This window comes from Petromyzon marinus, chromosome 10 (assembly GCF_048934315.1).
Source record: "Petromyzon marinus isolate PM22_M1 ecotype Great Lakes invasive population chromosome 10, UKy_Petmar_22M1.pri1.0, whole genome shotgun sequence".
NCBI classification, from domain to species: Eukaryota; Metazoa; Chordata; class Hyperoartia; order Petromyzontiformes; family Petromyzontidae; genus Petromyzon; species Petromyzon marinus.
Genome location: NC_133676.1, coordinates 12,175,311 through 12,194,027, shown reverse-complemented (window position 1 = coordinate 12,194,027; position 18,717 = coordinate 12,175,311).

Below are 18,717 nucleotides of genomic sequence, written 5' to 3'. Positions count from 1 at the left end.
TTACCGTGGGGGTCCAGTTTACCATGGGATTCCAGTTTACCGTGGGAGTCCAGTTTACCGTGGGAGTCCAGTTTACCATGGAATTCCAGTTTACCGTGGGATTCCAGTTTACCGTGGGGGTCCAGTTTACCATGGGATTCCAGTTTACCATGGGAGTTCAGTTTATCGTGGGAGTCCAGTTTACCATGGGAGTCAAGTTTACCGTGGGGGTCCAGTTTACCATGGGATTCCAGTTTGCTATGGGAGTCCAGTTTACCGTGGGATTCCAGTTTACCGTGGGAATCCAGTTTACCATGGGAGTCCAGTTTTCCGTGGGAGTCCAGTTTACTATGGGAGTCCAGTTTACCATGGGCAGGGGGTCGGCAACCTGCGGCTCCAGAGCCGCACGCGGTTCTTTAAGGAATGCTTCGTGACGACATTTATTCAGGACCTTCCCATGTTCACATTGCATTGCGGCTTTTGAAATGTTGAGGGTTTATATTTTTTTCGAAATCGAAAAAGTCTTGGCTCTTCTCGTCATGTTGGTTGCCGACCCCCGGATGAGAAGAAAAAATTCCACGAGCAAAAACCCACAGTTAAAACATATGCCACTTATCCAACAACGGTTTCGTTACGCGAAACAACAAACATTTAATCACCTTCAAAGTAAGGACATTTCCACCCGTCGCGTTCTGGTTCGAAGCCGCTTGGCCGGTCGGAGTGCCGGGAGCCGCGTTTGGCGTTCTACTCCAACGCGGGAACGGAACCGATTCGTGTCTCCTTGCGCATGGCGATGGCAGCAACACTGAAAGTTCAGGAGCCGAATCCCGATGTCGTGCGTCTCCTGCTAGCCACGACGAGAGGGCTTCAGGAGAGAGTGTGAGACAGTGGGTGTCGCTTTGCTTTGCATCCTCCGTCGAAGGCGCGCGCAGACCACAGCGGATGACCCCCCACGGACGCCACGCTTTGGGTTGCGTGACCACCTGTCTCACGTGTTCGTCGCGTCACCCTACTCGCAGCACGCGCCGTCGTATCGGGCCAAGGTGGACTTCGTGAGTTCGAATCCCGTCGCGATCAACGAAACAGACGGAGTGTGAGTTTGAAACGGCGCGAGCGCGAAGCTCAACGCCTGCGTTGCGTGTCGTGCAAAATCCATCAGCAGCTTCTCGAGAAGCGCATGGTGGTTATTTTGTTTGAAGTTACCATCCAAAAATTTGAAATATATCTCGTTGAGCAATTGACAGCCGTGATGAAGTGATAGACAACTGCGATGCAAGTGAGTCTAAGGCGAGAGGAACACGATTTTCATATGCAGGAAATTCTGACGGTGTTGATTTTTCATTTGCATAATGCACGCGGCTTTTGTGTACACGTTGTTTGAAAACCCGTGGATTTCCCAGGGCGCCGCTATTATTGCGCTCAAATGTTGCTGACGAACACTGCTTTAGGATTTCTGCAGGAAAAAAAAACCCAACACGGGAGACGCGACGCGGACGCGGGACACGTTTGACCCCAACGAAGTTGCTCATCGGCGAGGCTAAAGCTGGGGGCGTACCGATCGGAAAGATGACTGACAAGGGACTCCGTGTACATTGCAGGGGTTTGCTAATGCCGTCGGCTCATCCGTATCGCCTTTAGCTCGCGTTCTCGCGCGTTCATCGAATCTCGTGCGTTTGACCCACGGGGTAGCGGAGTTGAGAGCCTTTGATTCCAATTTGCAGATACAAGATCTCGCGCGTGTGTGTGTGTGCGCGCGTGCACGCGTGTGGCACACGTGACGTGGCCAGGCCGATTCAAACTAATCGGCGCTCTCCGAGCCAACTGGAGCGTGCGCCGCGCGTGATCGTCTCATTGGTGCTTGATGTTGAATGACCGTGGTCACTTTTTGCCAATCTGCTGCTGGACGAAAGTCTGCCATCGCCGGCGAGTGTCGGTCAATTGGGTTGTTTGACCGTACTTCACCATTGTGGCCAGTAGGTAAATGAATTGGTCTTGGGAAGGACACGCCGCTAGAAGGGGATGGTGTCAGTGGTCCAGGAAAAATGACGGAGTGGCAGCCAAGGAATTGTAAATCGTGGTGAGGTTCGGTCAACCACCATCATGGCGTGGGCAGGCCGCTACACAGCCAGCAGTGGATCGACAAAGCACCGTCCATGGTCAATTGTATTGTTTTAATTGGACCTGAAACCCGCTAGAAGGGAAAGCGTGCAACCTGCTCACCGCACCATTTCTACGGTTCGACTCAGAATTGGCACAGTCATTCAATCGATTCAATAATTGAGCGAGTGGTGTTCTTTATTTAACTATGCAGGTAATACCCTGGGGGGGGGGGGGGGGGGGAGGTCATTGTCCCATTCGTAAAGTGGTACATTGGGTATTGACATTTAGTAACAACGTGTGCACTCAAGCTACTCAAAGCCACAGACGGAACACATTCAGATTTTCAGTGAAATGCCCCATCATGGATTGTGAGACTGAGAATTTGAGGGAGAAAACTGAAGCACCCGGAGAAAACCCGCGGCGCATCCAAGGTGACGACACCCAAAATGTTCCACCCGCAAACAGATTCAAAGACCCAATTGCTGTACTGACATCTCCTGGTCACCACCTCGCAGGCCAGCCTATTTGGGAGTTTCACAAATCTCTAGCGTGGTCCACCAACCCTTGCCTCCAAAGCGCTGCGGTACAGGCACGGACCACGAACGCCCCGGGCTCAGTCATCCGCGACTCGACCTACAATTGTCACGATTCGTATCGCTGAGATGTCGGCCCCTGAGAGCTGTCAAGGCAGACAGCGTCACAGCCAACAGACGGACAGCTTCGGAGCGCGCGCGCCATCGCCTTTCACAGGCTGTTGTTAGCGAGCACTTCAACAGGCTGTTGTTAGTGAGCACTTCAACAGGCTGTTGTTAGCGAGCACTTTAACAGGCTGTTGTTAGCGAGCACTTCAACAGGCTGTTGTTAGCGAGCACTTCAACAGGCTGTTGTTAGTGAGCACTTTAACAAGCTGTTGTTAGCGAGCACTTTAATAGGCTGTTGTTAGCGAGCACTTCAACAGGCTGTTGTTAGCGAGCACTTCAACAGGCTGTTGTTAGTGAGCACTTTAACAAGCTGTTGTTAGCGAGCACTTTAACAGGCTGTTGTTAGCGAGCACTTCAACAGGCTGTTGTTAGCGAGCACTTCAACAGGCTGTTGTTAGCGAGCACTTCAACAGGCTGTTGTTAGCGAGCACTTCAACAGGCTGTTGTTAGCGAGCACTTCAACAGGCTGTTGTTAGCGAGCACTTCAACAGGCTGTTGTTAGCGAGCACTTCAACAGGCTGTTGTTAGTGAGCACTTTAACAAGCTGTTGTTAGCGAGCACTTTAACAGGCTGTTGTTAGCGAGCACTTCAACAGGCTGTTGTTAGCGAGCACTTCAACAGGCTGTTGTTAGTGAGCACTTTAACAAGCTGTTGTTAGCGAGCACTTTAACAGGCTGTTGTTAGCGAGCACTTCAACAGGCTGTTGTTAGCGAGCACTTCAACAGGCTGTTGTTAGCGAGCACTTTAACAAGCTGTTGTTAGCGAGCACTTCAACAGGCTTTTGTTAGCGAGCACTTCAACAGGCTGTTGTTAGCGAGCACTTTAACAGCTTGTTGTTAGCGAGCACTTTAACAGACTGTTGTTAGCGAGCACTTCAACAGGCTGTTGTTAGCGAGCACTTCAACAGGCTGTTGTTAGCGAGCACTTCAACAGGCTGTTGTTAGCGAGCACTTCAACAGGCTGTTGTTAGCGAGCACTTCAACAGGCTGTTGTTAGTGAGCACTTTAACAAGCTGTTGTTAGCGAGCACTTTAACAGGCTGTTGTTAGCGAGCACTTCAACAGGCTGTTGTTAGCGAGCACTTCAACAGGCTGTTGTTAGTGAGCACATTAACAAGCTGTTGTTAGCGAGCACTTTAACAGGCTGTTGTTAGCGAGCACTTCAACAGGCTGTTGTTAGCGAGCACTTCAACAGGCTGTTGTTAGCGAGCACTTTAACAAGCTGTTGTTAGCGAGCACTTCAACAGGCTGTTGTTAGCGAGCACTTCAACAGGCTGTTGTTAGCGAGCACTTTAACAGCCTGTTGTTAGCGAGCACTTTAACAGACTGTTGTTAGCGAGCACTTCAACAGGCTGTTGTTAGCGAGCACTTCAACAGGCTGTTGTTAGCGAGCACTTCAACAGGCTGTTGTTAGCGAGCACTTTAACAGACTGTTGTTAGCGAGCACTTTAACAGGCTGTTGTTAGCGAGCACTTTAACAGACTGTTGTTAGCGGCACTTCAACAGGCTGTTGTTAGCGAGCACTTCAACAGGCTGTTGTTAGCGAGCACTTCAACAGGCTGTTGTTAGCGAGCACTTCAACAGGCTGTTGTTAGCGAGCACTTCAACAGGCTGTTGTTAGCGAGCACTTCAACAGGCTGTTGTTAGCGAGCACTTTAACAGGCTGTTGTTAGCGAGCACTTTAACAGACTGTTGTTAGCGAGCACTTCAACAGGCTGTTGTTAGCGAGCACTTCAACAGGCTGTTGTTAGCGAGCACTTCAACAGGCTGTTGTTAGCGAGCACTTCAACAGGCTGTTGTTAGCGAGCACTTCAACAGGCTGTTGTTAGCGAGCACTTCAACAGGCTGTTGTTAGCGAGCACTTCAACAGGCTGTTGTTAGCGAGCACTTCAACAGGCTGTTGTTAGTGAGCACTTTAACAAGCTGTTGTTAGCGAGCACTTCAACAGGCTGTTGTTAGCGAGCACTTCAACAGGCTGTTGTTAGCGAGCACTTCAACAGGCTGTTGTTAGCGAGCACTTCAACAGGCTGTTGATAGTGAGCACTTTAACAAGCTGTTGTTAGCGAGCACTTTAACAGGCTGTTGTTAGCGAGCACTTCAACAGGCTGTTGTTAGCGAGCACTTCAACAGGCTGTTGTTAGTGAGCACTTTAACAAGCTGTTGTTAGCGAGCACTTTAACAGGCTGTTGTTAGCGAGCACTTCAACAGGCTGTTGTTAGCGAGCACTTCAACAGGCTGTTGTTAGCGAGCACTTTAACAAGCTGTTGTTAGCGAGCACTTCAACAGGCTGTTGTTAGCGAGCACTTCAACAGGCTGTTGTTAGCGAGCACTTTAACAGCCTGTTGTTAGCGAGCACTTTAACAGACTGTTGTTAGCGAGCACTTCAACAGGCTGTTGTTAGCGAGCACTTCAACAGGCTGTTGTTAGCGAGCACTTCAACAGGCTGTTGTTAGCGAGCACTTTAACAGACTGTTGTTAGCGAGCACTTTAACAGGCTGTTGTTAGCGAGCACTTTAACAGACTGTTGTTAGCGGCACTTCAACAGGCTGTTGTTAGCGAGCACTTCAACAGGCTGTTGTTAGCGAGCACTTCAACAGGCTGTTGTTAGCGAGCACTTCAACAGGCTGTTGTTAGCGAGCACTTCAACAGGCTGTTGTTAGCGAGCACTTCAACAGGCTGTTGTTAGCGAGCACTTTAACAGGCTGTTGTTAGCGAGCACTTTAACAGACTGTTGTTAGCGAGCACTTCAACAGGCTGTTGTTAGCGAGCACTTCAACAGGCTGTTGTTAGCGAGCACTTCAACAGGCTGTTGTTAGCGAGCACTTCAACAGGCTGTTGTTAGCGAGCACTTCAACAGGCTGTTGTTAGCGAGCACTTTAACAGGCTGTTGTTAGCGAGCACTTTAACAGACTGTTGTTAGCGAGCACTTCAACAGGCTGTTGTTAGCGAGCACTTCAACAGGCTGTTGTTAGCGAGCACTTCACGATTGTTGTTAGCGAGCACTTTAACAGACTGTTGTTAACGAGCACTTTAACAGGCTGTTGTTAGCGAGCACTTTAACAGACTGTTGTTAGTGAGCACTTCAACAGGCTGTTGTTAGCGAGCACTTTAACAGACTGTTGTTAGCGAGCACTTCAACAGGCTGTTGTTAGCGAGCACTTCAACAGGCTGTTGTTAGCGAGCACTTCAACAGGCTGTTGTTAGCGAGCACTTCAACAGGCTGTTGTTAGCGAGCACTTTAACAGGCTGTTGTTAGCGAGCACTTTAACAGACTGTTGTTAGCGAGCACTTCAACAGGCTGTTGTTAGCGAGCACTTCAACAGGCTGTTGTTAGCGAGCACTTCAACAGGCTGTTGTTAGCGAGCACTTCAACAGGCTGTTGTTAGCGAGCAATTCAACAGGCTGTTGTTAGCGAGCACTTCACGATTGTTGTTAGCTAGCACTTCAACAGGCTGTTGTTAGCGAGCACTTCAACAGGCTGTTGTTAGCGAGCACTTCACGATTGTTGTTAGCGAGCACTTTAACAGACTGTTGTTAGCGAGCACTTTAACAGGCTGTTGTTAGCGAGCACTTTAACAGACTGTTGTTAGCGAGCACTTCAACAGGCTGTTGTTAGCGAGCACTTTAACAGACTGTTGTTAGCGAGCACTTCAACAGGCTGTTGTTAGCGAGCACTTCAACAGGCTGTTGTTAGCGAGCACTTCAACAGGCTGTTGTTAGCGAGCACTTCAACAGGCTGTTGTTAGCGAGCACTTCAACAGGCTGTTGTTAGCGAGCACTTCAACAGGCTGTTGTTAGCGAGCACTTCAACAGGCTGTTGTTAGCGAGCACTTCAACAGGCTGTTGTTAGCGAGCACTTCAACAGGCTGTTGTTAGCGAGCACTTCAACAGGCTGTTGTTAGCGAGCACTTCAACAAACTGGGTTAGCGAGCACTTTAACAGACTCTTGTTAGGCCGCACCTGTAAAGCGAGCATCTGTTGAGGCCGGCACGACGGGTGGTGTGGCGAGCTCGACGATCGGCCGTCTTTCTCTGCCCAGTGCGGATGATTCCACGCAGCACTAGTTGCCCGTTTTAAGGCCGAGTAAACCTAAGGGGTGGCCCAAAACCGGTTCTGATAATCACTCGCCACTGATGTTATCCGTGGCTGCAACTCGAATTCAGGTCAATGGCTTCGACTGGACAAAACGCTCCCTTATGCACAAACACACGGAAAGGAACACACACACACAATCATAAACGCACTAGACACGTACACCACAGGTCTCCCTCGAACGGGTGACCTATGGTTTGACCAGGTTCTCTCGTGGTTATACAGATCGTCTATTTATCTACGCACAACAAACAATATATAGCCACATATATACATAGACAAAGACCCCCCCCCCCCCCCCCGTGTAGCCTTAACAGAGTGTTATGGCACGGGCTGCTATCTATGAAGGCCGTCACGGCACGCGTGGCGGGGTCGGTGGCCGCCTTTGTCTCCTGGACACGTGGTGGCGATGTTGACACACCTCACCAGGTACTCATTTGAGGCTGAGTCGACCTAGGCTCAAGACTCGTTAAAATATCCACCTCGGGTCGCAGGGTTCGTAGCACAGTGCGCCAACCACTATACAACGGCTCTCCCATGCATTTTTATTTTTATACACAGTACTGTATTCATACAAAGACGAAGGCTGTTTGGGGCAAGTGCTGTTAACGAGCACCTACAATGGCCGGCACGGCACACCAGCGGGTGGATGGCTAGCACCACGCCCGGCAGCCTTTGTCTCCCTAGCGGCGGTGTTTACACACACACTGCACAATGTACTAATTTGAGGCTGAGTCTATCTAGGGGAAGCCCAGGACCGGTTTAGATAATCGTCACTGGTGTTGCCCGTGAGCGGGAATCGAACTCGGGTCGCCGGGTTCGTAGCGCAGCGTGTACACGCATTCACAAATACGCACACACACAAGCTGCATGCCTGACCGCTATAACTTAATCTTTAGAAAGGCGACTTGAAGGCTTCTGATTTATTATCATAATAACTACATACACACACACATACGCGTGCACACACACACACACATTTCGCCGGATATTGGGCAGTGAGAATCATTATCGGTCAGTGGCTTTTAATTAATTGCGCCAACACAATCAATAGCAAAGCGGGGCCCATTATGGCTCCCTTAACTGCCGCCCCTTAATTCTCTCTCAGAGCCAAGTTCATTCGCTCTCTCGTTCATCTCTGGTCGCGTGGACGAGGCGCCGCCGCGCCGTTCACGTTCACCATTGCTTATGCATTCTTAATCACCAATCTCCCAAAGTCACGCTCAGAGATGGGACTCCTGCCAAGATTGGCCTGGGCTGCAGGAATATCCGTTTGAAATTGGCCAAATTGGACCAAAATATTGGGCACATCCACTGCTCCATCATCCCCCCCCACGCCCCATCCATTGCACGCATGTTTGTGATACAGTACTGCGTGAGGAGTGCTGCATCGATCTCGCTAAGCCACGTTCAGAGATGGGAATCCTTCCAGAATTGGAGGCGGTTAGCGCGCTGCGCTACAAACCCGGCGATCCGAGTTCGATTCTCGCTCACGGCCAATAATTATTGTACCGTGCGTCACCACGGGTTGGCAATGGTCAACGTGGGAGCATATAAATACTGTACAACGAAATACAAATTAAACGCGATCATGCGGTATTATCATATTATCGTCGGGGGGGGGGGGGGGGGGTGAAGCTTTTCTGACTGGTTTGCTGGATAACTAACTGGCTGGCTGTAGGGAAAGGAGGAACGGAAGGATGAGCACGTCTCCAGGGTCTTGGGGGCTCTCAGTTATTACTATTCTCGGCTGACCGGGTATCCAACGTCTAATTTCGCAGGCCACTACGCGACTTTGGTATAAGCCTAACGAGAAACTCGACGGCATGTATTTATATATTTATGTAAAAATAACATCGGCCGTAACAGGATTCGAACCGTCGCGGCTCCGCGTGTTAAGTGGCACGCGTCACTGCTGGAGCCGTGGGGCGTTATGGGCAAAAAAAAAATAGCCAATTTAATCCGAAACTCCATCCTGTGGCTGCGCAAAAATAAACACAAATCCTATAGAGTATTCGAAACGGGTCCAGAATGTAATTCACGGCCTGATATTAACTTCCATTTTTCGGCAAAAAGCCAATGGGCTGCTGCTGATGGACAAAACACATTCGTTCACTTATTTATTTTACGCGGTGGAGACACGGAAAGGATGGAGGTCTGCTCATATTTACCCTTATCCATTACTCCCGCACGGGGGGAGCTGAGCTGGCCACGGCCGACGGAGCAGTGATTAGCCCTGTGAGCTGAGTTCACGCTCATAGAGGGGACGGCGGCGCGAGTCCGGCACGCGCGTGGGGAACCAACACCAGCACCACCACCACCAGCAGCACCACCACCACCAGCAGCAGCACCACCACCACCACCAGCACCACCAGCACCACCAGCACCACCACCAGCAGCACCAGCAGCACCACCAGCACCACCAGCACCAGCAGCAGCAGCACCACTACCATCATCATCATCATCAGCACCACCACCAGCAGCAGCAGCACCAGCATCATCATCAGCACCAGCATCATCATCAGCACCACCACCAGCAGCACCACCAGCATCATCATCAGCACCACCACCAGCATCACCAGCACCACCAGCACCAGCACCACCAGCACCACCACCATCAGCACCACCACCAGCACCACCAGCACCATCATCATCATCATCAGCACCACCAGCACCACCACCAGCACCACCACCACCACCAGCACCACCATCATCATCATCAGCACCACCACCAGCAGCAGCACCACCACCAGCAGCAGCACTACCACCACCAGCACCACCGCCACCACCACCATCATCATCAGCACCACCAGCAGCAGCAGCAGCACCACCACCAGCACCACCACTACCACCACCACCAGCAGCACCACCACCACCACCATCAGCACCACCACCAGCAGCAGCACCACCACCAGCATCATCATCATCAGCACCACCACCAGCAGCAGCACCACCACCAGCATCATCATCAGCACCACCACCAGCAGCAGCACCACCAACAGCAGCAGCACCAGCACCACCACCACCACCAGCAGCAGCAGCACCACCACCAGCAGCACCACCACCAGCACCACCACTACCACCACCACCACCACCAGCACCACCACCACCAGCAGCACCACCACCACCAGCAGCAGCACCACCAGCAGCAGCAGCAGCACCACCACCAGCAGCACCACCACCATCATCATCATCAGCACCACCATCATCATCAGCACCACCACCAGCAGCAGCAGCAGCATGGCCCCATGCAACCCTCGCGTGTGCGAGCACGGTAGTGTCGCGGTTAGCGCTACGCTGCGCTACGCTGCGCTACGAACCCAGCGACCCCAGTTCGATTTCCGCTCACGCTCAACACCAGTGACGATAATTACCTGAACCGGTCCTGCCCCCCCCCCCTCCTCCTAGGTCGATTCAGCCTCAAATGACTGCCTCGTGCTATGTGTAAACATCGCCACTAGGGAGACGAGACAAAGGCGGTCGTGCGTGGTGCTATACTAGTGACGAATTGGCCACGTTCTGTTTACGTGACAACCCTTACTAGTTGGCTGTGTCGGGTGGTGGCGGGTTTAACGACACCGTGTATTTGTGAAACACGGCCACGCGTGTTCTCTCTTGAGCAACAGCTCGGGGAACACCTGGCGAACGTGGAAACGAGTTCAGGGAAGGACACGGGTGACGTCGGCTGCCGTGTTGAGACGCACTCGAGAGAGAGAGAGGAGGAGAGAGAGAACGGGACGCCAGCAAATCACCCGTCAAGCGCTCGCATCCTCGCCGTCACCGCTGGGGAATGTATCAGCAGGGCCCCATCGCACCTGCCCATAAACAACGGACACGAGGAAGCAACTGACGTTATCTAAATGCTGCTGCTTAAGACAAAGACCAAACCTCCCCCGCCCGTATAGCCTGACAGACTGTAGGGGCAAGTGCTGTTAGCGAGCATCACATATGAATGCCGCCATGGCACACGAGGGGGTGGGTGGCCAGCACCACGCCCGGCCGCCTTTGTCTCCCCAGTGGCGATATTTTACACACCACACCGGGAACTCAATTTGAAGCTGAGACACTACCACTCCCAAAGACATACACGGCTATACAAAGACAAAGATCCCCCGTATAGCCTTAACAGACTGTAGGGGCAAGTGCTGTTAGCGAGCACCTATGAAGGCCGGAACGGTACACGAGGGGGTGGGTGGCCAGCACCACGCACGACCGCCTTTGTCTCCCTAGTGGCAATGTTTACACACCGCACCAGGTAATCATTTGAGGCTGAGTCGACCTAGGGGAGGCCCGGGACCGGTTCAGATAATCGTCACTGATGTTGGCCGTGAGCGGGAATCGAACCCGGGTCGCCAGGTTCATAGTGCAGCGTAGCGCTAACCGCTACACTACCGCTCCCCATAGACACACACACACACCCATACCCAGATGTAGACACACACACACACGCAAGCACCCACGCATATACACAAGGCGTCGACACAACACCGACTCCTTGAGAGACCCCCTTGGGTCTCTCGCTGCTCGCTCGACGCGCCCTCCAATATCCAATAGATTCCCCGACCTCGTCCCAGCCCCCCGCCCCCTGCCACTTCACGCGCGCTCGCTGCCTCCCGTCGACACGGAGCCCCCCCGCCCCCGCCCCCCTTGGTCTTTGTGAACCCGACAGCTTGGCGAGGATGCCTAGGGTCAGGGCGTGCGGGCCGGCAAACACACCTCAGCACCCCCCCCCCCCCAACTACTCACACGCAAATCCCCCGTATAGCCTCAACGGGCTGTTAGGGCAAGTGCTGTTCGCGAGCACCGATGAAGGGCGACACAGCACACGAGAGAATGGGTGGCCAACACAACTCCCGCTGATGTTTACTCGCCGCACAAAAGCACTCGTTTAGGGCTGAGCCGACCTAGCGGAGGCTACGTCACACGTCTGCACGAACACGCATGGACTTATACAAACACACGTGCAGTGATCCCGCGAGCCAGACTGCGAGTGAGTCTGCGAAACAGTCTGTGAGTGAGTCTGCGAGTGAGTCTGTGAGTGAGTCTGCGAGTGAGTCTGTGAGTGAGTCTGCGAGTGAGTCTGTGAGCGAGCCCACGAGTCAGTCTGTCAGCGAGCCCACGAGTGAGTCTGTGAGTGAGCCCACGAGTGAGTCTGTGAGTGAGCCTGCGAGTCAGTCTGTGAGTGAGCCCACGAGTCAGTCTGTGAGTGAGCCCACGAGTCAGTCTGTGAGTGAGCCCACGAGTCAGTCTGTGAGTGAGCCCACGAGTCAGTCTGTGAGTGAGCCCACGAGTGAGTCTGTGAGTGAGCCCACGAGTGAGTCTGTGAGTGAGCCCGCGAGTGAGTCTGTGAGTGAGCCCACGAGTGAGTCTGTGAGTGAGCCCGCGAGTCAGTCTGTGAGTGAGCCTGCGAGTGAGTCTGTGAGTGAGCCCACGAGTCAGTCTGTCAGCGAGCCCACGAGTCAGTCTGTGAGTGAGCCCACGAGTGAGTCTGTGAGTGAGCCCACGAGTGAGTCTGTGAGTGAGCCCACGAGTGAGTCTGTGAGTGAGCCCGCGCGTAAGTCTGTGAGTGAGCCCACGAGTGAGTCTATGAGTGAGCCCACGAGTGAGTCTATGAGTGAGCCCACGAGTGAGTCTGTGAGTGAGCCCACGAGTGAGTCTGTGAGTGAGCCCGCGAGTAAGTCTGTGAGTGAGCCCATGAGTGAGTCTGTGAGTCAGCCCACGAGTCAGTCTGTGAGTCAGCCCACGAGTCAGTCTGTGAGTGAGCCCGCGAGTGAGTCTGTGAGTGAGCCCACGAGTCAGTCTGTGAGTGAGCCCGCGAGTCAGTCTGTGAGTGAGCCCGCGAGTCAGTCTGTGAGTGAGCCCGCGAGCCAGTCTGTGAGTGAGCCCACGAGTCAGTCTGTGAGTGAGCCCGCGAGCCAGTCTGTGAGTGACCCCACGAGTCAGTCTGTGAGTGAGCCCAAGAGTGAGTCTGTGAGTGAGCCCGCGAGTCAGTCTGTGAGTGAGCCCGCGAGCCAGTCTGTGAGTGAGCCCACGAGTGAGTCTGTGCGTGAGCTCGCCAGTCGCTCTCTTCGTACCGAGTTTAATTTTAGTTTTTTTTCTGACTGGCGGACCCAGGGAGCAGTTCTCTGGTATCGATTATGATGAGCCACAACCCGACGTCATCCGTGACAGACGGACGTCACGATGCTAAGGGCGATTCATAACGATGGCTCAAGCCATGACGGGTACACCCACAATCCTTGCTCACTCTCACACAGGGGGACTACTAATTCAGACGCCAAAACATTCGCATTATCACCATTATCATCATCATCCTCTCCGTTCGCTCCTCTTTGAGTGTGCTGCCATCCGCCCCGCATGCCGTATGATAAATCATTCACGCGCGCGCTCGAGTCGAGTTGTTATTATTTCTTCCCGGCTGTCAATTCTCATCAACGCGTCTGCAGCAGCAGTAACGGAGGGCGGGGGTGGCGGGTTTGGGCGCCTTCAAACGACCCAAATAATAAGAAAAGTTTGACGGTCCAGCGACCTCAGCCATTCCTGGTACGCGCGGCGAATGCGCGCTGGTAATTAAAACTGAACAGTTTATTTTTATTTATTTTACCAGGTCAGGCCCAATGAGCTACGTAGCTCTTTTTCGGAAGCGACCTGGCCACAAATGACAGTGCAATCGAAGCGGGGGGGGGGGGGTTATCATCACGTGGAGATGTATAGCGGCCACATTCTCTAAACGCGTGATGTTTCTTTGGAGATGTATAGCGGCCACATTCTCTAAACGCGTGATGTTTCTTTGGAGATGTATAGCGGCCACATTCTCTAAACGCGTGATGTTTATTTGGAGATGTATAGCGGCCCGATTCTCTAAACGCGTGATGTTTATTTGGAGATGTATAGCGGCCCTTTAACCTGTATTTAAGCTCGAGGCTCTCAGAGCCTCCCCACTTGATCAGCGATCTTGCTGTGACTGTCCCACCTGAAGACGGAAGCTTGTGTTGCCTCCGAAACGTCGTGAGAATTTTTATTTTATATTTTATTATTATTCTTTTATCCCCATTCTACGTGACTTTTCCGAAAGAACCAAGAAGAAGATTCTCTAAACGCGTGATGTTTATTTGGAGATGTATAGCGGCCACATTCTCTAAACGCGTGATGTTTATTTGGGGATGTATAGCGGCCACATTCTCTGAACGCGTGATGTTTATTTAGAGATCTATAGCGGCCACATTCTCTAAACGCGTGATGTTTATTTGGAAATGTATGCGGCCACATTCTCTAAACGCGTGATGTTTATTCTAATTGTGGCGATAAAAACCGGAGGACTCCGGAGACAAATCTACGCGACCACGGGGAGAGAGACACCGCAATCTCCAAATATACAGCAGCAGCAGGCATCAGTGTCGGGATCGAGCCCACGAGCTCCTGTACACCAGGCGAGGCAGTTAACATCTCGCCACCGCGTCCATGGAAATACGAGCTAAAGGATACCGATGTAGACAATACAGACCATTGAGAGAAACGCTGTTAGCGAGCACCCATTAAGGGCCACGCTTCGCACCGCACCAGGTACTAATTTGAAGCTGAGTCGACCTAGGGGAAACCCAGGACCGCTTCAGGTAATCGTCACTGGTGTTGGCCGCGAGCGGGAATCGAACTCTTGTCGCCGGGATCGTAGCGCAGTACCCTAACCACTGCGCCACCTCTCCCCACCTAATAAGCAGACACAAACACATATCACTTGCAGAGGACATCAGCAGGCATTTGCCACCAAGTGACCGCGACGTCCTATATAGAGACTGTTGGGGAATAGTGCTATTAAGCTAATGCACACATCACACACACTATCTCAGCCCACATAGTGCTGCATCTGCATCCAGGTCACGTTTTTGTGCAGTTGCGGCACAATGACGGACCAATCAATACAGACTCAGATGGCAAAGGAGGTGTGGGCGGTGTGTGTGTGTGGGGAGGTTCGGATGATGCCAAGGGGGTGAGGAATGTGTGGAGAGAAGTGGCGAGGTTACACCTGGGGAGGCGGTGAGTGAGCGTGGCTTGAAGTGCGAATTCGTGACGGCCAGGTGAGCTCTTTGTGGAGGTGACGGACGGGTGAGACGCGAGTCGGGGTGGGAAGTCGGTGAAGATTTAGCGTTCGCTAAGAGTGGCGTAGAAGCGAGCTGTGTCTTTGGTGGCTTAGGAGTTAAAAGATTGATAAAAGGTGGCCTGGTGACTCAGGGGGTCAGACAATTAAATCCTAGGATCCAATCTATAGGTTTCATCAAGCAGCCGTGTTCTCTCGCGAATGTATCATCTTAGTACGGTCACTATTGACTGGACACCTTAAAACAATTTTAAACATTTTTTCGGCTAAACTCATGGCAGAGAATATGAAAGATGTGCCCCCCACATGTGGATAAAAAAAACCTCAGTCGTATCTCTGTGAAGTCATCTTCACGGTCGGTTCTCTGACACAGAGTGATGAACTGCTTGCTGTGTAGCTCCAAATATAAATGTATCCGTGGTATGAGAGGAATACGACATTGCACAAGTTTGGACAAAATTTGGTCAAAATCATGAATAAAATAAATCATAAAAGTAAACATTAAATTAATCCCACTGCTATGAATTACCAATGCACAGCCTTCGTCACTCCACTGCTGGATGAAGACTCCCCACTCCGTGTCAGTCAGAGCAGATTGGTGAGGGGTGGAGAGAGGGGTGGGGTGGGTTTGGCGTCCAGGAACTATTCCGACGTCACTCGACAATGATGTTAGCCGTGGCCGGGAATCTAACTCTGATCACGTTAGGTTAATATCGCTCTCAACTACGCCACGGCTTTGCAATAAATAACAACAAAATTTGCATGATATCAATGCCATATACAGGGTGCTCAAATAATTTTTTGACGCTTAAATGGTACTATCGTTTTCAATGGAAAAAGAACGGATAATATACACTGTAACATGATAATAAATGTAATGTTAATTACTTTAGAAAGTCAAAGAGTCTCCACCTGTTCGCCATCATTGTCAACGCGTGGCCTGGAATCTTATCCAGGTGATCTCCAGAGATCGGAGGCAGTGCACTTCCCGTGGTGTTGTTGCAAATTCTCCGAAGTGTTACCATTCGTTTTGAAGCACCCAGTATATACGAGCGTTTCAATAATTTAATTACATTGAGCTGCAGGAGTTGTTTTTTTTGTAATAAAAAAAAGAGATAAACGAACCGTGGTCTGGTCACCGTACATTGCGTTAACACGGGACAGGCGACGACTCACCATCGTCTACACACTCGCCACCACCACTACCCCCACCCCCCCACCCATACCATTGCTCTGCCCAGCCTGGCCGCTCGCGCGCCACATCCATCTAAACGGTATTATCGTTTTTAGCCCACGCGACAAAACAGATTACCGCGGCTCCTAACGACAGGCAAATTCCCATTAACTGCAAGGCCACAAATCCATTCCCCAGGGTTGGGTTTGAGACTCTTGCGGCGGTGACGGAGGGGGCTGTGGGCGGGGAAGAGAGAAGCGAGGAGAGAGAGTTCGGACAGGGGATGGCAGACATCTCGATAACGACCCCGCGCACAGCAACTTATCTTGAATGAGCTTGAAGTGCTGCACGCCGTGACGAATTAAATGATGATGGGATGTGTACAAAAAAATACGGGTTTTACACACCGACATCGTGATTAAAGTTATATATATTTCAACAAAGAAATATCGGAGTGACAGATTTATGAATGAGACGCATTGTCTGTTTATTTACGTTGTGTCCAGTTAATAGGCAGGCGTGACTCACTAGGTGGGCGATCGAGTGGGCCACCTTGCACGCGGTGAGGTCCTCACGGCTCATTATCCCTCGACTTGATTCCCTTCTCCTCCACCAAGGGAACCTCGCCCGACACCGCTCACTCGCCCCCTTCTACTTTTGCCTCGCTCTCTATCGCTCCCTCCCCCCCTTCATGTCCCAATGCCCCCCTCCCCCCACACACCCTTTAGCTCAGCTTTCTCTTCACATTCATAGATCAAGGCCGGGGGGGGGGGATCAGAATGTTTTATCCACTCGCGAACCCTCCTTTCTGTATTTTGTCGGGTCTGAATTTGTTACTGCAGAGCGTGTCTAGAATATTATTAAGTGGCCCACAGTGCCGCCACAAATAAGTCACTTGTGGCACGGCAAGTGGTCCATAAATTGCCCAAATGGTGGCCACTTAAGTGTCCTGGGACCAATTAAATGAAGGGTAAAATGGTTCCGTCCCCGTGGCCAATGAAACATCGTGTTGACCATAAAGTGGCGAATTAAATCTGGCAAAAATAGTGAGCATCAGTCTAATTTAAATAAAAACGCATGGTACTGCTGTGCTTTTCCCAGTGATGCATATCTGCACGGATGGGCCCGTCACACAACAGCAATCCTGCGACTCGGGAAGCTTTTCAGGTTAATTAAATATCTGTTAATTTATTGTTATCATTAGGGCAAGCTAATGGGTCCTCGTCGCGTAGAACTGGCGTCTCTGCCGATTTGAGATTTCCAGAGGCAGACTTGGCAGCCTGTGAGCATTGGTGGCTGCTGTACTGGTGAGTCCTGATAAGGACGGGAATGGCCGCACAGTTGCCTCTATCTCGCTGCTGCCTGTCGGTTAGTAACGGTTTGCGCAATTGCATTGATGGTCACTTAACACGTGACGACCACAATGCAGTTCTAGATTTAAAGCTTTCGTGACTGCAAGGATCCATACTCTTTGGTTCTATTCGGTAAAGTCACGTAGGTAAAAAATAAAACAGCAAAAATCACGACGTTTCGGCCACAACACAAGTGGCCTTCATCAGGTGAAGGGACCAGACTGTCTCGAAGACTTCACTCCAGCGCAATCTTCGAGACAGTCGGGTCCCTTCACCTGATGAAGGCCGCTTGTGTTGTGGCCGAAACGTCGTGATTTTTGTTGTTTTATTTTTTACCTACGTGACTTTACCGAATAGAACCAAAGAGTATGGACCACAATGCAGTTCTTCGGGAACTGGTGGTTGGTGTAAAATGCATGAGGCCGACAGCTTTTGTGCATGCAGTGCACGTTTGCGTGTGTGTAAATATATCGGCCGTAGTGAAACGGTTAGCGCGCTGCGCTACGAACCTGGCAACCCGTGTTCGATTCTCGCTCACAGCCAACACCAGTGACGATTATCTGAACAGGTCCTGGGCCTCCCCTAGGTCGACTCAGCCTCAAATGAGTATCTGGTGTGATGTGTAAACATCGCCACTAGGGAGACAAATGCGGTCGGGCGTGGTGCTGGCCACCCACCCCCTCGTGTGCCGTGCCGGCCTTCATAGGTGCTCGCTAACAGCACTTGCCCCTACCGTCAGTTAAAGGCTATACGGGGGATCTTTTTCTTTGTATACCGGCCTTCATAGGCGCTCGCTAACAGCACCTTGCCCCTACAGTCTGTTAAGGCTACATTGGGGATCCTTTGTCTCTTTTATAGTGGAAGCCGGGTGTTCTCCGACGCGACGTGAATCTGAGAATTTAGAAGCAAACGCTTAGGTCACGTTACCCGTGGGCAGTTGCTGCTTCGTGGTTGCCAAATAAATAGACGCCTCGTCACAGAAGAGAGGCTCAGCTGGCCAACTTGACAGATCCCCACCCCCACCCACCCCACAAAAAAAAGATCCTCCGTATAGCCTGCAACACACTGTTGGGGCAAGTGCTGTTAGCGAGCAGCACCTATTAAGGCCGGCACGGCACACGAGGGTGTGGGTGGCCAGCACCACGTCCGGCCGCATTTGTCTCCCCCAGTGGCGATGTTTACACACTGAACCTGGTACTCATTTGAGGCTGAGTCGACCTAGGGGA